At 28.4% G+C, this 26,958-nt stretch overlaps 1 long non-coding RNA gene across 1 annotated transcript in view; it reads right to left on the bottom strand.

Moving 5' to 3' along the window:
- Positions 1 to 2,938: 2,938 nt before the first annotated feature.
- Positions 2,939 to 26,958, bottom strand: part of LOC149055199 (uncharacterized) — a 107,584-nt gene continuing 83,564 nt past the window's right edge. The window contains exon 4 of the long non-coding RNA XR_016191857.1: positions 2,939 to 3,067. This is a non-coding gene — a long non-coding RNA (uncharacterized LOC149055199). The remainder of the gene's footprint in view (positions 3,068 to 26,958) is intronic.

Genomic DNA, 26,958 nt, shown 5'->3' on the forward strand with positions numbered 1-26,958 from the left:
TATATTTATTAGTAGGTATATAATAATATTTTATTGCAGATATTGTTGCCGCCCCAACATAATTATAAATAAACGTAAACTAATATATCGGGCACGGAGAATAGCTGGTCGCACACACACACACTATCACCTGTTGCCATAATATTTATTTTTGTATGTACCTACCTATTTAAATGTGCCTTGTGAATTATATAACATAGATAATTAAGACTCGTTATAGTATGGCGCAGCAACGGCTATGCGAATTTTTAATTAACATGGCCGCCGTGACACTGTCTTCTTTGTCCGTCTCGTATAAAACGTCGTCTCGTTAGCACGGTGTGTGCAAATAAAAAATATATTTATTATTTCCAATAATTGTAAAATAAGTTAGTGCAAATATTGTTTTTTATTATATAATTATTAGCGCCAGAAGGGCTTTATTAAATTGTAACAAATTAAATTATTATATTAAATTCTCAGTGTAACATTACAGTATTATTAGTTATTAGTTATTCCTGACGTAATAAGCGCAATCGTCAGTTTTATATTATACTCTTTTAGCAGCTACCTATTTTTTGTAACACTTTAAAGAATTGTATTCTTTTGTCGTATGTGTTTTTTTTGTATTATAACACCTATAGCTCAGGACCAGCTGGCCAGTCTGCGCTCCACAAACTACTGGGAGTTATTATATTATATTTATTATATTTTTGTTACGATTATTATTATATTCTGTCGTGCCAGAAGAGCGCATAGTATTTATTATAATATTATTCTTGGTCATAAGGACCTCATATTATTTCTGTATTTATAATAGTCACTGCAAATTTGCAAAGTATTATATTAGTTTGAACACAAGGACCGCAGATTAATTTGAACGGATTGCTTTGTATTAATATTATTCTGTTGAGCCAGAAGAGCTAATTTAAATATTTATACTACTCTGTTGAGCCAGAAGGGCTAATTTAAATCTTAATATTATTCTGTTGAGCCAGATGGGCTAACATTTTTATATTTTCACGTAGCTCTAATAGCTACCGTGAGTTAGGTATACTTTTATTTTATTATCTATTAATTTTACCGTAAATTATACTTATTGTGTTGCTGTGATTTTTATTATATATTTGTACCATTATTAATTTGCGTATTATACAGCAACTATTATCTACCAGCAATCGTGATACCATTTCTTTAATTTTAATTCATTGTACACACACCCCACATATATACACACATAACACACAAATAATACACGTAAATACACAACACGCATTACGTAGCTCGACAGTAGTTATTTGCCCGGCAATCCCGACCACTGCTGTTCGAGCTATTACACCACTACACTGGGTGCTCGCATATTTAAGACCTATGTGTTAGTGGTGAGCAACAAAGGTGTCCGGAGTGCGCATATTATCATTATATGCTTCCGGCCCTAACGGGTATAATATAATTAGATATAAATATATTATGTTCAACACTTCAACAACCTTTTTGAAAATAAAAACGCTGCACTGGCGTTATTAATAATACTTGATGGAAGTACTAACAATTATAATGACCACACAGAAAACTGACATTTTTTTATCAACTATCAAGAACAAATTAAGGAATACTTATAAGTTATGATACAAATACAAATTACAAAGCAAAAAAAGGTTTATTTTGTAGGTATATAATTGTTGCTAAAACTAGACAGCTCTAAAAGCTTAAGAGTATTAAGACTATCAATGCTCCAGGGGAGTTTGTAAATTGCACCAAAATGATTATTTATTTGTTCGATTATCGAATACTCTCTATCTTTATCACAAGTTTGCTTAAAAGAGCTTTTATACTCATATAAACATTGTATAAATAATTTGTATTGATAGTTAATTTTTTTAAAAAAATTGATTTTTTTCTTGATAAAATTAACACAAGAAAGTAAGAAACAGCAATTTAATTTATGTTTTTTATTAACTTGAGCATTTATATATATGCAAATGGAGAATTTTAAATGTAACTGCCAATTGAATAAAATATGCCACCCAAAATTATTATTTTCAATAATAATAAAGAATAAAAAAGGTTAAATATATATAATTAATGCAAAGCTATACTATTAGTATTTCTTGTCTGTAACTTTTATGCCTAACTGCAAAGTGAAAATCATATATGTATAATGTATATATACCTAAATAGTATAAATTATATGTCCTGGACATTGTCCATGTTGCTGATATATTAATGTTTTAAATAATTGTTTAGTATGCTATCAATACCAAAACAATACTTAACTAGTGACAATCACTGATAAATAGATTTTAATCACTTGGGAGGATTTTAATTTTTATTTGCTCTCAAATTTGACATCCAGTGTACTCACCAACCCCTAAATGTTTCACCAAACATGATTCAAAGTTATAACAGTAAACTATATGCAATTAATATAAAAATAAGTGTGGGCACCTACTCAAAGAATGACATAAAATCATGGACATAAATACCACAAAATATAATAAATAAGTACTTCTGTTAACCTGTTTATAAATTTATAAAAAACTTTAAATCACATATTTTGAAGGTCAGAGTAAACTTATTACATAATGCTACAATAAAGGTACAAATGTAGGCAGGGTGTTACTAATTGTGATTTGAGTTTTACATATTGTATAAGTAACATAAATGTAATTTTGAATATTTAACATACCTACTATATAGGTACTATATAACTACTTACTTACATATACATTATGAATGATTAATACCAAAATCTATAAAAAGGTATTAAATTACTACTATAGGTATACTAGTACTCGGTACCTGGTAATGATGTTAATATATTGTTCACAATTTTAATTTTAATATCAACGGTTACACAACTTACCATGTAGGTATTTAATTAGGAATAATGTAACATGCATTGCATTACATCAGAAAATATAATATTATAATACAAATCCATCTTATTATTTAACTATTATTAACAATATATAATATCATAGAAATTGATATTATAATGTATTCTTTTGTATAGGTATATACCTAATAATATTTGGTCACTGTTTTAGATTCCGAACGAAGTGATTTCTAATTGAGTTCACTGGTGCTTTAAAAAAAAAAAAAAATTAGGTGTAATATAGGTAAAGTAATAAAGTATAAACATATAAATAGTAATATATTTGATGGTATATGAATTATACTTCTGAAATATTACTATTAAAATAACCACACGTGGTTTAATACACTATGTGAATTGAATTGTCATGTATTTATAATTCACGTGGGCCCATGATAAAAAAATCGGTTCACTATACTATAAAAGCGTACCTAACTGCCACAAGTTCTGATTGTATAGTCTTAACAACATATGTCAATACGTCATACAATGCAACAGAAGATCTGACAAACGAAATAACTTATGTTCTGATCAATATTTTTATTTATTTTACACGTATAGGTATAGTTTAATAACATATTTTCAGAATTATAAATTTAACAAAAGTTCTATGACAATTGCAGGCGCAGCATCAACAAATTATAGAAAAAAAATATTAATTAGCACAAAAGTTATTTCATTTATCAAATTTTTCTTTATGCTTTGTTCAGTCCATTGGTTAATTTTTAATGACCCTTGGATGATTTACTGATGTGATATAAATTTATTATATGATTTGCCACCACTATACTCGTCAGAGCAGTAGGCAGTAGCACTTTTTTGTATTAAAACATCCTTTTTCTACCACAGACTTAAAATATAAATTATAATTCTATGTTTTCTACATTATGGTATTGGCTACATAAAGATATAGTCGGTATGATAATATACCCATCAGGCCTCACCGCTTATTTATTTTGGTTTATAGGTACCTACTCTATATATAGGCTCTCTAAGGTACTATATCTATTTAAAAAAAAAAAACCGCATGACTATCAAATGCGGAGTGGTTCCTAACATCTTTATTAGTTATCAAAGATCTCATTTTCACACGTGTACAATATACATAGATTTAAATAATAATTACATTACATTACCTAGGTACCTACTTATTTTGATAAATATATTAATATACTTACATATTTTCAGATGATATAAAATTATATACAATCGTAAAAAAGGTAGGTATAATAATTAAAAACATTTTAGAAGTGAGGAAAAGGATTGAAGTTTGAAAGTCGGAAGGTGCTCACTCAGTCTTATATTATATCCCTGGACCTAATAATGGATGTTTTAGTCTATACTTTTCCATACAACAACAAATTATTAATTAGTTTATTTTAAATTATTTAGTTTTAGTTATGTACCTATTCATAATCAAATATCCAATAGTTTATATAGCTATATACTAGTATCTATAGATAAACCTCATTACCTACTGATTAGTGTAAATGTGTAATGTATTATCAATATGAATATTAAAATTTCTTTAAATTAGTCATTATAAAGATTATGCCAATATGCTTTACGAATGCTATTTCTGTAATATATAGAATATAGATTTTCTACTTCTAAAATACTAATTAAAGTATTCAACACTCATATCTTGGGGGTAGGATTACCGGAAGGGAAAGTTCCCCCCAAGTAGCGATGGAGAGCACAAGCCAAAAAAATAAATATCGTTAGGGACCCATTGGCTATTAACAAAACATTAGGTAATTACTAATAACTAATAAAGATAATGATAAATACTTTTAAATCATTACAAATTCAGTAGGTACCTAGATACCAATATAGTATATTCCCTTGTATAATATATTAAATCGTGTCAAAGTCAATAACTATTTTTTTAATCTTTAATCTTTTTAAAAACATTTAGTTATGTAGGTACCTACCTAGCTATTTACCTAGTACCCTACAACATTTTGAAAGAACTGTCTTCAGCTCTTTTAAAAATTGTAAATTCATGTGCATGAATTTATTGTGGCATGATACACTACTAAATTTTCCATAAGCTTTGTTTCAAATAGCTATAGAGAAAATCTGAAGCGTCATTACAGAAAAAATGTTTTGAGCGTTTGAGTTTTAAGTTTTTATGAAATCGCGTAATGATAACGATTTATCCTCAAACCTGGTATATATATGTATATCTATGATAATATAAGGTATTATGAATGAATTAATAACTAAACGCAATGTTTTTGGAAAAATTGATTAACCATGCCTTATGCAAAATGCGTCTTAATTGAAAAATAAAATATTTGTTTCAAAATAGAATATATGACAATATTTAAATATAATATAATATCCTAGACTGACAAATCATTTCCTTTCAGAATCGTTTTTCGTATATACAATGATACCTATCATTGCATTCAAATTTAACCTACCCTTGTCAGAGGTCCACCCCACCCCCTAAGGTACAGCAACATCCACTTACCCGCTTTTTTTTTTTATTCTTGAAAAATATTTGCCTGTGGGCGCCAATCCCCCTCCTTTATTATTTCTAATGATTAAACACTTGTACACTAAATTAGCAATTTTCGCAATTGTTCGGCGTCATCACAGTGGAAATTAGTTTGACTCTGTTTGACAACACTTTTTTTTTAGTAACGTACAAAAAATTCACGTTACTCGCAATAGTTCGGCGTCAATAGCATGGTTTGGATTGACAGCTGTTCGACGTCATCGTTGTCTCGCGAAATGAAACGTATACCTAACAAATTAGGGTTACTCACGATAGTTCGGCATGCGAGGCGTGATTGATTGTGTATGCCGTAGGGCGTCGCATGATCACGCGAAATATAATGTACAACAAATTTGCGTTACTTGCAATATTACGGCTTCATCACAGTGGTAATTAGATTGACTACCTATCTCTTCGAACGACACTCTTTTTTCCTACGAAAATTCGCACAAACCATATGGTTTTGATCATCAGTTGTTCGATATCATCATAGTAACGTGATATGTAACCTATAACACATTGGCGGTACGTCGCTTAAGCCGATTTCTCGGATAATACGCTCATTTTTACAAATCCTTGATTTTGACAACATTTAACATGTAATCAACTCTGGATAATACGCTCTATGTTCCCGCTTAAGACGCTATTTTTAACTGGTCCCTCGAAGAGCGTCTTAAATGGGTTCTATACTGTATTTGTATTTGGTTTTTTTCACGTTAGCCTATTACTAATAATTTAAGTCGAACTCTCTCCCATTAATAATCTATACCTACGCCCCTGATCACGCGAAAAGGAATGTACAAAAAATTCGCGTTACTTGCAATAGTACGGCTTCATCCCAGTGATAATTAGTTTGATTCTGTTCGACCGACACTCTTTTTTCCTACAAAAATTCGCACAAACCGTATGGTTTTGATTATCAGTGATTCGACATCGTCATCGTCACGCGAAATAAAACACTTAACAAATTAGCGTTACTCACGATAGTTCGGCATGCGCCCTATGATTGATTATTTCAGCAGTCCGATGTCGTTATGATTACTCAAAAATTAATGTATACAAAAAATTCGAAAAAATTCCCAATAGTACGGGGACCACCGCATGGTTTGGATATTCAAGCGGACTGAAGTAGTCATCGTCACGCGTAAAGTATTTTATAATTATAATTTTATTGTTGGCAATAGTACGGCGTCAAACGCATGGTTTGGGTTGTCAGTGGTTTGACATCGTTATTGTTAACTTAATTTACAGATTGTGTGTTTTTAAAATAAAGTTAAAAAAAAAAAAATATTTAAAAAGGTCATGATCTTTGCGGGTATTTAAGTTTTTAGTATCAAATGCATAGGTGAAGAACTCTGGAAAAATCACCATTGTAAAAGTGTAAAAGTGTATGAACGTGTACATAATTTGTATACAATTTAATAAGCCGCAAAAGAATAGGTATGAAAACAAACTTACCTTAAATATCAATTATTTTGGGCTGTGTTGGAGTCAGCTACGTGTATGCACTCCTACGGTGACACGGAAACGCATCAGATACTGCTGTATTAAAGTGTTGATATTTATGTGATCTATGAAAAACTAAAAGTTTACAAAAAGCAGGATGCTTTTCGTTTATTACTATTTTGCTATCTAATTTAAATGTTAGAATCTTTATACGACTTTGGCAATCGATATAGATTATTACATTAAATCAGTTGGATAAATCCACAGATATTCAACAAATTCGCGTTACTCACAATTGTTCGACGTGTGCGTAGTGATTAACGACGTCCTCAGTCCGACTTCGTTATCTTTACGCGAAAAGTAACCAAGAAAAATTTAGAGTTATTCGCAATAGTAGGCGTGCGCGCAGTGTTTAATTATGTCAGCGGTCCGACGTCGTCATCGTCAGGTGAAGAGTAACGTTCAACAAACTCGCATTACTCACAATAGTTCGGCGTGTACGGTGTGTTTAATTATGTCAATTGCCCGACGTCGTCATGATTATTCGAAAATTAATGTACAACAATTTCAAGTTACTCTTAATAGTTCGGCGTGCAAAGTGTGATTGATTATGTCAGCGGTCGGACGCTGTTATGGTCACGCTATATGTAATCTACAACAAATTCGTGTTAATTGCAATAGTACGGCTTCATCACAGTGGTAGTTAGTTTAACTCTGTTCGATCGACACTCTTTTTGCCTACGAAAATTCGCACAAACCGCCTGGTTTCGATTATCAGTGGTTCGATATCATCATGGTCACGCGAAAAGTAATGTACAAAAAATTCGCAAATCTTTCAATTGTGTTTGACTAATAAAATCTTATCTAAACCAACGAACTTTTGTCACAAAAATCAACGGCGCCATATCCAACTCTCAAATAGCAACTGCTGGTGTTCCCCAAGGTAGTGACTTAGGTCCCTTCCTATTCAACGTCTTTACCACTGACCTACCTCTAAACGAAAACACACTTCTTTGTACGTTTGTGGATGCCACTGCTATTCTTTGCTAGCGACAACGTTCCCGTCCAAGCTGCCCAAAAAATCCCAAACCATCTAACTGCTAAACACCTGGTTTCACTACTGGAAAATCCAAGTTAATCCATATAAATCCTCTCAAATTACCTTCGTTCCTTAGAATGTCCCTCAACTTTTATTGTTAATGCTCAAATTCCATCTTCCACGCAAACTAATTATTTAGGTTTAATTTTTGACAAACGCCTTACATGGGGTCCCCACATAAAAAACAAGCGTAAAGCTCTCAATACAAGACTCCACCTTCTTAGGCCTTTACTCCGCTCAAAGTTCTCATTAAAAACCAAAAGAACAATATACATGACTCTTTTAAGACCCATGTGGTACTATGGCATGCAACTTTGGGGATCAGCCAAACCCTCAAATACCAGAACAATTCAGGCATTTCAGTCTATTAGTCTACGTCTAATATCAGGTGCCCCTTGGTATATTACCAATGAGTCACTTCATAAAGACATCTGCATTCCAATCTTAAACAGCCATGCCAGTATAACCTACAAAAAAACACATAAAACATTCAGTACTCACTCTAATCCTATAATCATCCAACATTCATCCAATCAAATTCCAGGTAATACACCCAGACGTCTGAAAAGGAACTGGTGTAGGGACCTACTCTCTCCTTAATTCACTTTCCACGGTGTGCCGTCACTGGGCGACTTCCCCTTCCTGCCAATCAATCACCATCACATTTACTTATTGTATAACTGTAAATACAGATTGTAAATATAATGTTTCGTCAAATAAATAAAAAAAAATCTTTCTTTTGTACTTAATCACAGTGGTAATTAGTTTGACCCGGTTCAAACGATACTTTTAAAGAAAAAAAAACTGAAAAAGTTAAAAAATTAAAATGTCAGTAAATAGCACAAAACAAATCTACATATTTTGAAAAAAGTAACTAATATAGAAAATCGTTATATAAACATTCAGTGAAAATTTCAAGTATCTGCGGTTTTTTTGGTATCACTGATACCGTATCAGGTCACTTCCCGTCTGCCATTTCCCCGTCAGACATTTCCCCGTAGCCACTTCCCCGTACGACATTTCCCCGTCCATATTATATTATTTATATATAATGAATTTTAAAAAAAGTAATTCATAATTTATTGATCACGTAAATATAACAAAATATACATTGTCGAGCTGTAATAGTAATAATAGATATCTTGAAAGAATAATATAAAAATTCCGATTTCGTACTATCTATACATCACGTATACATATCGATATATCCCCGTCCATTAATCTAAATGAAATCGACTTCAAACTGTATAGATATTTTTCGCCATCGGTGCAAACCCAAATAATACGCACATAAACTAATAGTCAACACACATTATAGATTGTCTGTAATATTATCTACGACTTATACGGTGACGACGAATCTGATGACGGGCCTACAGTTCAGTCGTCAATCCGCTTTTGATGTTCAATTAATTTTGTTTTACGCCGTCCATGTTTGACCGTTGTTTTGCTTATTGTTATAGTGCGTTATTTTAATTCACTTCATTAACAATTTTTACAATGTCTTTAAATTACGTGAAAAGTTCAAAAGGAAAAGACTTACTAGTGTACTCAGGATATATTTTTGAAAAAGATTATATAAAAAAAACAAAAAACTTATTGGAAATGTATAAAATACAATACTGATAAATGCCGTGGAAGGGCACATACTAAAAATAGTGAGGTTACTTTTCATAAAGACGATCTGCATAATCATACGCCAAATAATGAGGAAATTGGTGTTAAAAAATGTATTGCACAAACAAAAGAAATGTCGAATCAAATTGAGTCAACTCCACTACAAATTGTTGCTAAAATGTCATGTTCTTCTCAAGCAGTATCTGCCGCCTTACCAACAGTTAATGCAATGAAAAAAACCATTCAACGAAAAAGGCATCGAAAAAATTCACCTCCAGCAAACCCGAGTATGTTATCAGAGTTAATTATTTTTAAACCATATAATATTACCTTAGACAACGAGAAATTTCTTCTATACGATAGTGGCGTGGATGACAATAATAGATTATTATTATTATTTTCGACAAAAAATAATTTAAAGATTTTAGCGTCTGAGCAAAGTTGGTTTATAGATGGCACGTTTAAATCAGCACCACATTTGTTTACTCAAATTCTATCCATACATGCGATAAAATATAATGCGGTATTGCTATTAGTTTTTGTACTTTTACCTAACAAATCAAAAGAGAGTTATACTCGAGTTGCCCGTGAACTTTTGATTTTGGAAAAAAATTTAAGTCCGATTAGTATAATGACTGATTTTGAACATGGTCTAATTGAAGCATTTACTAATGTTTATACTGGTACACAAATGAGAGGCTGTTTTTTTCATTTTGGTCAATGTCTATGGCGAAAAATACAAAGCCTTCCAGAAATACGTAAAAAATATACGAATAATGCAGATTTTGCTTTGAAAAAAAAGTAGCTAATGGCTTTAGCTTTTGTTCCTGTGTCAGATGTTGTTGAGAAATTCAACGAATTGATGTCTCAACAGTTTTTTGTAGATAATGAAGAGTTATTAATCCATTTAATTGATTATTTTGAAGAGACGTGGATTGGGAGACCAACTAGAAGAAATATACGACGACCTCCAATATTCGATTTAAAATTATGGAACCAATACGATACTACACAAGCAGGTTTGCCAAAAACAAATAATAATATTGAAGGTTGGCATAGATCATTCTCATCTTTATTAGCTGCGTCTCATCCTACCATATGGCGACTTATTGAGGGTGTTAAAAAAGAACAACAGTTAACTGAATTAAAAGTTAACCAATTCATTGCTGGACAAGAACCTCCAGCAAAAAAAGAAAAAATATCGCGAAGTTGCTAGACGTATACAAAATATTGTATCTACATATGACGAACGTGATCTGGATGAGTACTTAATTGGCATCGATCAAAATTTAGAGCTATAAAATTAATTAAAACAACGGTAATTTTTATAAATTAATTGTATTATTTATATATTATTTAATTTACGTGGTCAAAAGATTAAATTTATTTATATTTTTTTAAATTCATTATATGATATACCTTATACCTATTTACGTGATCCATAGATTACGATATTTTATATTTTTTTTAATTCATTATATGTATTATTACTATTACAGCTCGACAATGTATATTATGTAATATTTACGTGTTCAATAAATTAAGAATTACTTTTTTTAAAATTCATTATATATAAATAATATAATATGGACGGGGAAATGTCTTACGGGGAAGTGGCTACGGGGAAATGGCAGACGGGGAAGTGTCCATGAATCGTTTTTTTAGAGTAACACCAAAATAACAAAATCACTAAATGTGAAATCCAGTGAAAATCCAATGTTGTAAAAATTTAAATTTCAAATGCTTATGAAAATGTAATTTGAATTTCCAGTAAACATTTTCTTTGTGATAAAGATTGAAAAAATTGTAAGGAATCATGTATTAAATTTTCAAATCTAAAATTTAAAAAGAAAATTTTTAATGAATTTCTAGCTTAAAAAAATTTGGGAACTTTTGTGATTTTTAAGTATTTTGTCAAAATTAAAACTTTGAATGCTTATAAAATAAAACCATGAATTTCATTTATTTTTCAATTGCTATTGTAACATATGTTAAGAGCCTTGTGTTAAATTTTCTAACATTTCTACCCAATAATAAATACATTATTCTCGATATTAATTTAAAAAAAATAATAATGATCGAAAATTGAAAATACCTATGAATAGATCAACTTAAGTAGAAATGTTTTGAAAATTGCATAGTGGATAAGATATCCTTATAAATAAATACGGTAAAACATGTATATATCTATGGTCAATTGTTTTCAAGTTACATCAAAAACCAAATTTGATTTTGTCGAAAACTGATTGTGCTTAAAAATTCCCGTTATTTCATTAATTTTTAGATGGTATCTAAAAGAATCTAAAATTATAAAAATTATAACATAATAATACACACTGAAGACTGAAGTATGTATATAAAATAAAAAGGAATCTAGTAAACTATATGAGCAATTTGGAAACAAATATAGTCTTAGAATACACAATGAAGAATATACTATGTATTCTCAAGAAAAATAAAAGAAGGATAACTAACTCATGATAAGATTATGGTTTTTAGTTGCAAGTGGTTAAAAAGTTTAAAAATTGTGTCCACAATAAAAAACTAGACCCATATTTTGAAAATAAAAATGGAAAGAGGGAATTGGCAACCGCAGGCAAATGATTTATAAGGATCAAAAAAGAAGTTTGGATAAAATTGTTCTTAGAAAACAATGAAATCTTTAATATGTAATCTCAAGAAAAATTAATGAAATAAAATATGACGGATAATTAAATCATGACAAAATTATGTTTTTTTAGTGGCAAGTGGCTAAAAAAGTTTAAAAATTGTGTCACACAAAAATAAACTAAAGTAATATTTTAAAAATAAAAATGGAAAGGGGGTATTGGCGCCCGCAGGCAAATGATTTTAAAGGCTCAAAAAAGAAATTTGGAAAAAATTATAGTCTTAGAATACACAATGAAATCTTTAATATGTATTCTCAAGAAAAATTAATGATATAAAATATAACGGTTAATTAGATCATGATAAAATTATGTTTTTTAGTGGCAAGTGGCTAATAAAGTTTAAAAATTGTGTTTACAAAAATAGACTAGAGCTATATTTCGAAAATAAAAATGGAAAGGGGGTAATGGCGCCCGCAGGCAAATGATTTTGAAGGAACAAAAAAGAAATTTGGAAAAAATTATAGTCTTTGAATACACAATGAAAACTGCAATATGTATTCTCAAGAAAAATAAAAGAACGATAACTAAATCATGATAATATTATGTTTTTTAGTGGCAAGTGGCTAATAAAGTTTATATACTGTGTCCACAAAAAAAACAAGAGTAATATTTTGAAAATAAAAATGGAAAGAGGGTATTGGCTTCCGCAGGAAAATGATTTTCAAGAAACAAAAAAAAAATTTGGAAAAAATAATTGTCTTAGAATACACAATGAAAACTGCAATATGTATTCTCAAGAAAAATAAAAGAACGATAATTTACTCATGATAATATTATGTTTTTTAGTGGCAAGTGGCTAATATAGTTTAAATACTGTGTCCACAAAAATAAACAAGAGAAATATTTTGAAAATAAAAATGGAAAGAGGGTATTGGCTTCCGCAGGAAAATGATTTTCAAGAAACAAAAAAAAAATTTGGAAGAAATTATAGTCTTGGAAATCACAATGAAGACTACACTATGTATTCTCAAGAAAAATAAATTAAGGACAACTAACTCATGATAAAATTATGGTTTTTAGTTGCAAGTGGTTAAAAATTTTGAGAAATTTGGAAAAATTTATTGTCTTAGAATACAGAATGAAATCTTAAATATGTATTCTCAAGAAAATTTAATGAAATAAAATATGAGGGATAATTAGATCATGATATAATTATGTTTATTAGTGGCAAGTGGTTATAAAGTTTTAATGTCGTGTCCACAAAAATAGACTAGAGTAATATTTTGAAAATAAAAATGGAAAGGGGGTATTGGCGCCCGCAGGCAAATGATTTTTAAGAAACAAAAAAAAAAATTGGAAAAAATGATGGTCTTGGAAATCACAATGAAGACTCCACTATGTATTCTCAAGAAAAATTAATAAAATAAAATATGATGGATACTTAAATCATGATAAAATTATGTTTTTTAGTGGCAAGTGGCTAATAAAGTTTAAATATTATGTCCACAAAAAAAAACTAACCCTATATTTTAAAAATAAAAATAGAAAGTGGGTATTGGCGCCGGCAGGCAAATGATTTTTAAGGCTCAAAAAAGAAATTTGGATAGAATTATTGTCTTAGAATACACAATGAAATCTTAAATATGTATTCTCAAGAAAAATTAATGAAATAAAATATGACGGATAATTAGATCATGATATAATTATGTTTTTTAGTGGCAAGTGGTTATGAAGTTTTAATGTCGTGTCCACAAAAATAGACTAGAGTAATATTTTGAAAATAAAAATGGAAAGGGGGTATTGGCGCACCCAGGCAAATGATTTTTAAGAAACAAAAAAAAAATTTGGAAAAAATTATAGTCTTGGAATACACAATGAAGGCTGCAATATGTATTCTGAAGAAAAATAAAAGAACGATAACTAACTCATAATAATATTATGTTTTTTAGTGGCAAATGGCTAATAATGTTTAAATATCGTGTCCACAAAAATAAACAAGAGTAATATTTTGAAAATAAAAATGGAAAAGGGGTATTGGCGCCCGCAGGCAAATGATTTTTAAGAATCAGAAAAAAATTTGGAAAAAATTATAGTCTTGGAAATCACAATGAAGACTCCATTATGTATTCTCAAGAAAAATTATAAAAATAAAATATTATGGATAATTAAATCATGATAAAATTATGGTTATTAGTTGCAAGTGGTTAAAAAGTTTGAGAATTGTGTACACAAAAATAAACTAGACCTATATTTTGAAAATAAAAATGGAAAGGGGGTATTGGCGCCTGCAAGCAAATGATTTTTAAGGATCAAAAAAGAAATTTGGAAAAAATGATGGTCTTGGAAATCACAATGAGGACTCCACTATGTATTCTGAAGAAAAATTAATAAATTAAATCATGATAAAATTATGTTTTTTAGTGGCAAGTGGCTAATAAAGTTTAAATATTGTGTCCACAAAAATAATCATGAGCAATATTTCGAAAATAAAAATGGAAAGGGTGTATTGGCGCCCGCAGGCAAATGATTTTAAAGAAACAAAAAAAAATTTGGAAAAAATTATAGTCTAGGAATCACAATGAAGACTACACTATGTATTCTCAAGAAAAATAAAAGAGCAATAACTAATTTATGATAAAATTATGGTTTTTAGTGGTTAAAAAGTTTGAGAATTGTGTCCACAAAAATAAACTAGACCTATATTTTAAAATTAAAAATGGAAAGTGGGCATTGGCGCCCGCAGGCAAATGATTTTTAAGGCTCAAAAAAGAAATTTGGAAAAAATTATAGTCTTAGAATACAGAATGAAATCTTTAATATGTATTTTCAAGAAAAATTAATGAAATAAAATAGAACGGTTAATTAGATCATGATATAATTATGTTTTTTAGTGGCAAGTGGCTAAAAAAGTTTAAAAATTGTGTTCACAAAAATAAACTAAAGTAATATTTTGAAAATAAAAATGGAAAGGGGGTATTGGCGCCCGCAGGCAAATGATTTTAAAGAAACAAAATAAAAAATTGGAAAAAATTATAGTCTTGGAAATCACAATGAAGACTCCACTATGTATTCTCAAGAAAAATTATAAAAATAAAATATTATGTATAATTAAATTATGATAAAATTATATTTTAGTTACACATGGTTAAAAATGTTTGAAAATTGTGACCTTAAAAATAAACATGAGCTATGTTTCGAAAATAAAAATGGAAAGGGGTTATTGGCGCCCGCAGGCAAATGATTTTTAAGAAACAAAAAAAAAAAATTGGAAAAAATTATAGTCTTGGAAATCACAATGAAGACTACACTATGTATTCTCAAGAAAAATAAAAGAACAATAACTAACTCATGATAAAATTATGGTTTTTAGTTGCAAATGGTAAAAAAGTTTGAGGATTGTGTCCACAAAAATAATCTAGAGTAATATTTTGAAAATAAAAAATGGAAAGGGGGTATTGGCGCCCGCAGGCAAATGATTTTTATGAAACAAAAAAAAATTTGGAAAAAATTATAGTCTTGGAATCTCAATGAAGAGTACACTATGTATTCTCAAGAAAAATAAAAGAACAATAACTAACTCATGATAAAATTATATTTTAGTTGCACATGGTCAAAAATATTTGAAAATATTGACCTGAAAAATAAACATGAGCTATATTTCGAAAATAAAAATGGAAAGGGGGTATTGGTGCCCGCAGGCAAATGATTTTAAAGGATCAAAAAAAAATTATGGTCTTAAGATACACAATGAAGACTGCACTATGATTTCTAAAGAAAAATAAAAGAAGGATAATTAAATCATGATAAAATTATATTTTAGTTACACATGGTTAAAAATGTTTGAAAATTGTGACCTCAAAAATAAACATGAGCTATATTTCGAAAATAAAAATGGAAAGGGGGTATTGGCGCCCGCAGGCAAATGATTTTCAAGAAACAAAAAAAAAAATTGGAAAAAATTATAGTCTTGGAATCACAATGAATACTACACTATGTATTCTCAAGAAAAATAAAAGAAAAATAACTAACTCATGATAAAATTATAGTTTTTAGTTGCAAGTGGTTAAAAAGTTTGAGAATTGTGTCCACAAAAATAAACTAGACCTATATTTTAAAATTAAAAATGGAAAGTGGGCATTGGCGCCCGCAGGCAAATGATTTTTAAGGCTCAAAAAAGAAATTTGGAAAAAATTATAGTCTTAGAATACAGAATGAAATCTTTAATATGTATTTTCAAGAAAAATTAATGAAATAAAATAGAACGGTTAATTAGATCATGATATAATTATGTTTTTTAGTGGCAAGTGGCTAAAAAAGTTTAAAAATTGTGTTCACAAAAATAAACTAAAGTAATATTTTGAAAATAAAAATGGAAAGGGGGTATTGGCGCCCGCAGGCAAATGATTTTAAAGAAACAAAATAAAAAATTGGAAAAAATTATAGTCTTGGAAATCACAATGAAGACTCCACTATGTATTCTCAAGAAAAATTATAAAAATAAAATATTATGGATAATTAAATTATGATAAAATTATATTTTAGTTACACATGGTTAAAAATGTTTGAAAATTGTGACCTTAAAAATAAACATGAGCTATGTTTCGAAAATAAAAATGGAAAGGGGTTATTGGCGCCCGCAGGCAAATGATTTTTAAGAAACAAAAAAAAAAAATTGGAAAAAATTATAGTCTTGGAAATCACAATGAAGACTACACTATGTATTCTCAAGAAAAATAAAAGAACAATAACTAACTCATGATAAAATTATGGTTTTTAGTTGCAAATGGTAAAAAAGTTTGAGGATTGTGTCCACAAAAATAATCTAGAGTAATATTTTGAAAATAAAAATGGAAAGGGGGTATTGGCGCCCGCAGGCAAATGATTTTTATGAAACAAAAAAAAATTTGGAAAAAATTATAGTCTTGGAATCTCAATGAAGAGTACACTATGTATTCTCAAGAAAAATAAAAGAACAATAACTAACTCATGATAAAATTATATTTTAGTTGCACATGGTCAAAAATATTTGAAAATATTGACCTGAAAAATAAACATGAGCTATATTTCGAAAATAAAAATGGAAAGGGGGTATTGGTGCCCGCAGGCAAATGATTTTAAAGGATCAAAAAAAAATTATGGTCTTAAGATACACAATGAAGACTGCACTATGATTTCTAAAGAAAAATAAAAGAAGGATAATTAAATCATGATAAAATTATATTTTAGTTACACATGGTTAAAAATGTTTGAAAATTGTGACCTCAAAAATAAACATGAGCTATATTTCGAAAATAAAAATGGAAAGGGGGTATTGGCGCCCGCAGGCAAATGATTTTCAAGAAACAAAAAAAAAAATTGGAAAAAATTATAGTCTTGGAAATCACAATGAAGACTACACTATGTATTCTCAAGAAAAATAAAAGAACAATAACAAACTCATGATAAAATTATAGTTTTTAGTGGCAAGTGGTTATAAAGTTTAAATGTTGTGTCCACAAAAATAGACTAGAGTAATATTTTGAAAATAAAAATGGAAAGGGGGTATTGGCGCCCGCAGGCAAATGATTTTTAAGAAACAAAAAAAAATTTGGAAAAAATTATAGTCTTGGAATCTCAATGAATACTACACTATGTATTCTCAAGAAAAATAAAAGAACAATAACTAACTCATGATAAAATTATGGTTTTTAGTTGCAAATGGTAAAAAAGTTTGAGGATTGTGTCCACAAAAATAATCTAGAGTAATATTTTGAAAATAAAAATGGAAAGGGGGTATTGGCGCCCGCAGGCAAATGATTTTTATGAAACAAAAAAAAATTTGGAAAAAATTATAGTCTTGGAATCTCAATGAAGAGTACACTATGTATTCTCAAGAAAAATAAAAGAACAATAACTAACTCATCATAAAATTATAGTTTTTAGTTGCACATGGTCAAAAATATTTGAAAATTGTGACCTGAAAAATAAACATGAGCTATATTTTGAAAATAAAAATGGATAGGGGGTATTGGCGACCGCAGGCAAACGATGTTTTAGAACCAAAAAAAAAATTTGGAAAAAATTATAGTCTTGGAATCACAATGAATACTACACTATGTATTCTCAAGAAAAATAAAAGAAAAATAACTAACTCATGATAAAATTATAGTTTTTAGTTGCAAGTGGTTAAAAAGTTTGAGAATTGTGTCCACAAAAATAAACTAGACCTATATTTTGAAAATAAAAATGGAAAGGGAGTATTGGTGCCCGCAGGCAAATGATTTTAAAGGATCAAAAAAAAATTATGGTCTTAACATACACAATGAAGACTGCACTATGATTTCTAAAGAAAAATAAAAGAAGGATAATTAAATCATGATAAAATTATGGTTTTTAGTTGCAAATGGTAAAAAAGTTTGAGGATTGTGTCCACAAAAATAATCTAGAGTAATATTTTGAAAATAAAAAATGGAAAGGGGGTATTGGCGCCCGCAGGCAAATGATTTTTATGAAACAAAAAAAAATTTGGAAAAAATTATAGTCTTGGAATCTCAATGAAGAGTACACTATGTATTCTCAAGAAAAATAAAAGAACAATAACTAACTCATGATAAAATTATATTTTAGTTGCACATGGTCAAAAATATTTGAAAATATTGACCTGAAAAATAAACATGAGCTATATTTCGAAAATAAAAATGGAAAGGGGGTATTGGTGCCCGCAGGCAAATGATTTTAAAGGATCAAAAAAAAATTATGGTCTTAAGATACACAATGAAGACTGCACTATGATTTCTAAAGAAAAATAAAAGAAGGATAATTAAATCATGATAAAATTATATTTTAGTTACACATGGTTAAAAATGTTTGAAAATTGTGACCTCAAAAATAAACATGAGCTATATTTCGAAAATAAAAATGGAAAGGGGGTATTGGCGCCCGCAGGCAAATGATTTTCAAGAAACAAAAAAAAAAATTGGAAAAAATTATAGTCTTGGAATCACAATGAATACTACACTATGTATTCTCAAGAAAAATAAAAGAAAAATAACTAACTCATGATAAAATTATAGTTTTTAGTTGCAAGTGGTTAAAAAGTTTGAGAATTGTGTCCACAAAAATAAACTAGACCTATATTTTAAAATTAAAAATGGAAAGTGGGCATTGGCGCCCGCAGGCAAATGATTTTTAAGGCTCAAAAAAGAAATTTGGAAAAAATTATAGTCTTAGAATACAGAATGAAATCTTTAATATGTATTTTCAAGAAAAATTAATGAAATAAAATAGAACGGTTAATTAGATCATGATATAATTATGTTTTTTAGTGGCAAGTGGCTAAAAAAGTTTAAAAATTGTGTTCACAAAAATAAACTAAAGTAATATTTTGAAAATAAAAATGGAAAGGGGGTATTGGCGCCCGCAGGCAAATGATTTTAAAGAAACAAAATAAAAAATTGGAAAAAATTATAGTCTTGGAAATCACAATGAAGACTCCACTATGTATTCTCAAGAAAAATTATAAAAATAAAATATTATGGATAATTAAATTATGATAAAATTATATTTTAGTTACACATGGTTAAAAATGTTTGAAAATTGTGACCTTAAAAATAAACATGAGCTATGTTTCGAAAATAAAAATGGAAAGGGGTTATTGGCGCCCGCAGGCAAATGATTTTTAAGAAACAAAAAAAAAAAATTGGAAAAAATTATAGTCTTGGAAATCACAATGAAGAATACACTATGTATTCTCAAGAAAAATAAAAGAACAATAACTAACTCATGATAAAATTATGGTTTTTAGTTGCAAATGGTAAAAAAGTTTGAGGATTGTGTCCACAAAAATAATCTAGAGTAATATTTTGAAAATAAAAATGGAAAGGGGGTATTGGCGCCCGCAGGCAAATGATTTTTATGAAACAAAAAAAAATTTGGAAAAAATTATAGTCTTGGAATCTCAATGAAGAGTACACTATGTATTCTCAAGAAAAATAAAAGAACAATAACTAACTCATGATAAAATTATATTTTAGTTGCACATGGTCAAAAATATTTGAAAATATTGACCTGAAAAATAAACATGAGCTATATTTCGAAAATAAAAATGGAAAGGGGGTATTGGTGCCCGCAGGCAAATGATTTTAAAGGATCAAAAAAAAATTATGGTCTTAAGATACACAATGAAGACTGCACTATGATTTCTAAAGAAAAATAAAAGAAGGATAATTAAATCATGATAAAATTATATTTTAGTTACACATGGTTAAAAATGTTTGAAAATTGTGACCTCAAAAATAAACATGAGCTATATTTCGAAAATAAAAATGGAAAGGGGGTATTGGCGCCCGCAGGCAAATGATTTTCAAGAAACAAAAAAAAAAATTGGAAAAAATTATAGTCTTGGAAATCACAATGAAGACTACACTATGTATTCTCAAGAAAAATAAAAGAACAATAACAAACTCATGATAAAATTATAGTTTTTAGTGGCAAGTGGTTATAAAGTTTAAATGTTGTGTCCACAAAAATAGACTAGAGTAATATTTTGAAAATAAAAATGGAAAGGGGGTATTGGCGCCCGCAGGCAAATGATTTTTAAGAAACAAAAAAAAATTTGGAAAAAATTATAGTCTTGGAATCTCAATGAATACTACACTATGTATTCTCAAGAAAAATAAAAGAACAATAACTAACTCATGATAAAATTATGGTTTTTAGTTGCAAATGGTAAAAAAGTTTGAGGATTGTGTCCACAAAAATAATCTAGAGTAATATTTTGAAAATAAAAATGGAAAGGGGGTATTGGCGCCCGCAGGCAAATGATTTTTATGAAACAAAAAAAAATTTGGAAAAAATTATAGTCTTGGAATCTCAATGAAGAGTACACTATGTATTCTCAAGAAAAATAAAAGAACAATAACTAACTCATCATAAAATTATAGTTTTTAGTTGCACATGGTCAAAAATATTTGAAAATTGTGACCTGAAAAATAAACATGAGCTATATTTTGAAAATAAAAATGGATAGGGGGTATTGGCGACCGCAGGCAAACGATGTTTTAGAACCAAAAAAAAAATTTGGAAAAAATTATAGTCTTGGAATCACAATGAATACTACACTATGTATTCTCAAGAAAAATAAAAGAAAAATAACTAACTCATGATAAAATTATAGTTTTTAGTTGCAAGTGGTTAAAAAGTTTGAGAATTGTGTCCACAAAAATAAACTAGACCTATATTTTGAAAATAAAAATGGAAAGGGAGTATTGGTGCCCGCAGGCAAATGATTTTAAAGGATCAAAAAAAAATTATGGTCTTAACATACACAATGAAGACTGCACTATGATTTCTAAAGAAAAATAAAAGAAGGATAATTAAATCATGATAAAATTATATTTTAGTTACACATGGTTAAAAATGTATGAAAATTGTGACCTCAAAAATAAACATGAGCTATATTTCGAAAATAAAAATGGAAAGGGGGTATTGGCGCCCGCAGGCAAATGATTTTCAAGAAACAAAAAAAAAAATTGGAAAAAATTATAGTCTTGGAAATCACAATGAAAACTACACTATGTATTCTCAAGAAAAATAAAAGAACAATAACTAACTCATGATAAAATTATGGTTTTTAGTTGCAAATGGTAAAAAAGTTTGAGGATTGTGTCCACAAAAATAATCTTGAGTAATATTTTGAAAATAAAAATGGAAAGGGTGTATTGGTGCCCGCAGGCAAATGATTTTAAAGGCTCAAAAAAGAAATTTGGAAAAAATTATAGTCTTAGAATACAGAATGAAATCTTTAATATGTATTTTCAAGAAAAATTAATGAAATAAAATATAACGGTTAATTAGATCATGATATAATTATGTTTTTTAGTGGCAAGTGGTTATAAAGTTTAAATGTTGTGTCCACGAAAATAGACTAGAGTAATATTTTGAAAATAAAAATGGAAAGGGGGTATTGGCGCCCGCAGGCAAATGATTTTAAAGGCTCAAAAAAGAAATTTGGAAAAAATTATAGTCTTAGAATACACAATGAAATCTTTAATATGTATTCTCAAGAAAAATTAATGATATAAAATATAACGGTTAATTAGATCATGATAAAATTATGTTTTTTAGTGGCAAGTGGCTAATAAAGTTTAAAAATTGTGTTTACAAAAATAGACTAGAGCTATATTTCGAAAATAAAAATGGAAAGGGGGTAATGGCGCCCGCAGGCAAATGATTTTGAAGGAACAAAAAAGAAATTTGGAAAAAATTATAGTCTTTGAATACACAATGAAAACTGCAATATGTATTCTCAAGAAAAATAAAAGAACGATAACTAAATCATGATAATATTATGTTTTTTAGTGGCAAGTGGCTAATAAAGTTTATATACTGTGTCCACAAAAAAAACAAGAGTAATATTTTGAAAATAAAAATGGAAAGAGGGTATTGGCTTCCGCAGGAAAATGATTTTCAAGAAACAAAAAAAAAATTTGGAAAAAATAATTGTCTTAGAATACACAATGAAAACTGCAATATGTATTCTCAAGAAAAATAAAATAACGATAATTTACTCATGATAATATTATGTTTTTTAGTGGCAAGTGGCTAATATAGTTTAAATACTGTGTCCACAAAAATAAACAAGAGAAATATTTTGAAAATAAAAATGGAAAGAGGGTATTGGCTTCCGCAGGAAAATGATTTTCAAGAAACAAAAAAAAAATTTGGAAGAAATTATAGTCTTGGAAATCACAATGAAGACTACACTATGTATTCTCAAGAAAAATAAATTAAGGACAACTAACTCATGATAAAATTATGGTTTTTAGTTGCAAGTGGTTAAAAATTTTGAGAAATTTGGAAAAATTTATTGTCTTAGAATACAGAATGAAATCTTAAATATGTATTCTCAAGAAAATTTAATGAAATAAAATATGAGGGATAATTAGATCATGATATAATTATGTTTATTAGTGGCAAGTGGTTATAAAGTTTTAATGTCGTGTCCACAAAAATAGACTAGAGTAATATTTTGAAAATAAAAATGGAAAGGGGGTATTGGCGCCCGCAGGCAAATGATTTTTAAGAAACAAAAAAAAAAATTGGAAAAAATGATGGTCTTGGAAATCACAATGAAGACTCCACTATGTATTCTCAAGAAAAATTAATAAAATAAAATATGATGGATACTTAAATCATGATAAAATTATGTTTTTTAGTGGCAAGTGGCTAATAAAGTTTAAATATTATGTCCACAAAAAAAAACTAACCCTATATTTTAAAAATAAAAATAGAAAGTGGGTATTGGCGCCGGCAGGCAAATGATTTTTAAGGCTCAAAAAAGAAATTTGGATAGAATTATTGTCTTAGAATACACAATGAAATCTTAAATATGTATTCTCAAGAAAAATTAATGAAATAAAATATGACGGATAATTAGATCATGATATAATTATGTTTTTTAGTGGCAAGTGGTTATGAAGTTTTAATGTCGTGTCCACAAAAATAGACTAGAGTAATATTTTGAAAATAAAAATGGAAAGGGGGTATTGGCGCACCCAGGCAAATGATTTTTAAGAAACAAAAAAAAAATTTGGAAAAAATTATAGTCTTGGAATACACAATGAAGGCTGCAATATGTATTCTGAAGAAAAATAAAAGAACGATAACTAACTCATAATAATATTATGTTTTTTAGTGGCAAATGGCTAATAATGTTTAAATATCGTGTCCACAAAAATAAACAAGAGTAATATTTTGAAAATAAAAATGGAAAAGGGGTATTGGCGCCCGCAGGCAAATGATTTTTAAGAATCAGAAAAAAATTTGGAAAAAATTATAGTCTTGGAAATCACAATGAAGACTCCATTATGTATTCTCAAGAAAAATTATAAAAATAAAATATTATGGATAATTAAATCATGATAAAATTATGGTTATTAGTTGCAAGTGGTTAAAAAGTTTGAGAATTGTGTACACAAAAATAAACTAGACCTATATTTTGAAAATAAAAATGGAAAGGGGGTATTGGCGCCTGCAAGCAAATGATTTTTAAGGATCAAAAAAGAAATTTGGAAAAAATGATGGTCTTGGAAATCACAATGAGGACTCCACTATGTATTCTGAAGAAAAATTAATAAATTAAAATAGGATGGATAATTAAATCATGATAAAATTAATTTTTTTTAGTGGCAAGTGGCTAATAAAGTTTAAATATTGTGTCCACAAAAATAAACTAGAGTAATATTTTAAAAATAAAAATGGAAAGGGGGTATTGGCGCCCGCAGGCAAATGATTTTTAAGGATCAATAAAGAAATTTGGATAAAATTATTGTCTTAGAATACACAATGAAGACTGCACTATGAATTCTCAAGAAAAATTAATAAAATAAAATATGATGGATAATTAAATCATGATAAAATTATGTTTTTTAGTGGCAAGTGGCTAATGAAGTTTAAATATTGTGTCCACAAAAATAATCATGAGCAATATTTCGAAAATAAAAATGGAAAGGGGGTATTGGCGCCCGCAGGCAAATGATTTTAAAGAAACAAAAAAAAATTTGGAAAAAATTATAGTCTAGGAATCACAATGAAGACTACACTATGTATTCTCAAGAAAAATAAAAGAGCAATAACTAATTTATGATAAAATTATGGTTTTTAGTGGTTAAAAAGTTTGAGAATTGTGTCCACAAAAATAAACTAGACCTATATTTTAAAATTAAAAATGGAAAGTGGGCATTGGCGCCCGCAGGCAAATGATTTTTAAGGCTCAAAAAAGAAATTTGGAAAAAATTATAGTCTTAGAATACAGAATGAAATCTTTAATATGTATTTTCAAGAAAAATTAATGAAATAAAATAGAACGGTTAATTAGATCATGATATAATTATGTTTTTTAGTGGCAAGTGGCTAAAAAAGTTTAAAAATTGTGTTCACAAAAATAAACTAAAGTAATATTTTGAAAATAAAAATGGAAAGGGGGTATTGGCGCCCGCAGGCAAATGATTTTAAAGAAACAAAATAAAAAATTGGAAAAAATTATAGTCTTGGAAATCACAATGAAGACTCCACTATGTATTCTCAAGAAAAATTATAAAAATAAAATATTATGTATAATTAAATTATGATAAAATTATATTTTAGTTACACATGGTTAAAAATGTTTGAAAATTGTGACCTTAAAAATAAACATGAGCTATGTTTCGAAAATAAAAATGGAAAGGGGTTATTGGCGCCCGCAGGCAAATGATTTTTAAGAAACAAAAAAAAAAAATTGGAAAAAATTATAGTCTTGGAAATCACAATGAAGACTACACTATGTATTCTCAAGAAAAATAAAAGAACAATAACTAACTCATGATAAAATTATGGTTTTTAGTTGCAAATGGTAAAAAAGTTTGAGGATTGTGTCCACAAAAATAATCTAGAGTAATATTTTGAAAATAAAAATGGAAAGGGGGTATTGGCGCCCGCAGGCAAATGATTTTTATGAAACAAAAAAAAATTTGGAAAAAATTATAGTCTTGGAATCTCAATGAAGAGTACACTATGTATTCTCAAGAAAAATAAAAGAACAATAACTAACTCATGATAAAATTATATTTTAGTTGCACATGGTCAAAAATATTTGAAAATATTGACCTGAAAAATAAACATGAGCTATATTTCGAAAATAAAAATGGAAAGGGGGTATTGGTGCCCGCAGGCAAATGATTTTAAAGGATCAAAAAAAAATTATGGTCTTAAGATACACAATGAAGACTGCACTATGATTTCTAAAGAAAAATAAAAGAAGGATAATTAAATCATGATAAAATTATATTTTAGTTACACATGGTTAAAAATGTTTGAAAATTGTGACCTCAAAAATAAACATGAGCTATATTTCGAAAATAAAAATGGAAAGGGGGTATTGGCGCCCGCAGGCAAATGATTTTCAAGAAACAAAAAAAAAAATTGGAAAAAATTATAGTCTTGGAATCACAATGAATACTACACTATGTATTCTCAAGAAAAATAAAAGAAAAATAACTAACTCATGATAAAATTATAGTTTTTAGTTGCAAGTGGTTAAAAAGTTTGAGAATTGTGTCCACAAAAATAAACTAGACCTATATTTTAAAATTAAAAATGGAAAGTGGGCATTGGCGCCCGCAGGCAAATGATTTTTAAGGCTCAAAAAAGAAATTTGGAAAAAATTATAGTCTTAGAATACAGAATGAAATCTTTAATATGTATTTTCAAGAAAAATTAATGAAATAAAATAGAACGGTTAATTAGATCATGATATAATTATGTTTTTTAGTGGCAAGTGGCTAAAAAAGTTTAAAAATTGTGTTCACAAAAATAAACTAAAGTAATATTTTGAAAATAAAAATGGAAAGGGGGTATTGGCGCCCGCAGGCAAATGATTTTAAAGAAACAAAATAAAAAATTGGAAAAAATTATAGTCTTGGAAATCACAATGAAGACTCCACTATGTATTCTCAAGAAAAATTATAAAAATAAAATATTATGGATAATTAAATTATGATAAAATTATATTTTAGTTACACATGGTTAAAAATGTTTGAAAATTGTGACCTTAAAAATAAACATGAGCTATGTTTCGAAAATAAAAATGGAAAGGGGTTATTGGCGCCAGCAGGCAAATGATTTTTAAGAAACAAAAAAAAAAAATTGGAAAAAAATATAGTCTTGAAAATCACAATGAAGACTACACTATGTATTCTCAAGAAAAATAAAAGAACAATAACTAACTCATGATAAAATTATGGTTTTTAGTTGCAAATGGTAAAAAAGTTTGAGGATTGTGTCCACAAAAATAATCTAGAGTAATATT

Source organism: Diuraphis noxia, unplaced genomic scaffold, assembly GCF_037042655.1.
Source record: "Diuraphis noxia isolate RWA-SAM2 unplaced genomic scaffold, SU_Dnox_SAM2 contig0005, whole genome shotgun sequence".
Taxonomy (NCBI): Eukaryota; Metazoa; Arthropoda; class Insecta; order Hemiptera; family Aphididae; genus Diuraphis; species Diuraphis noxia.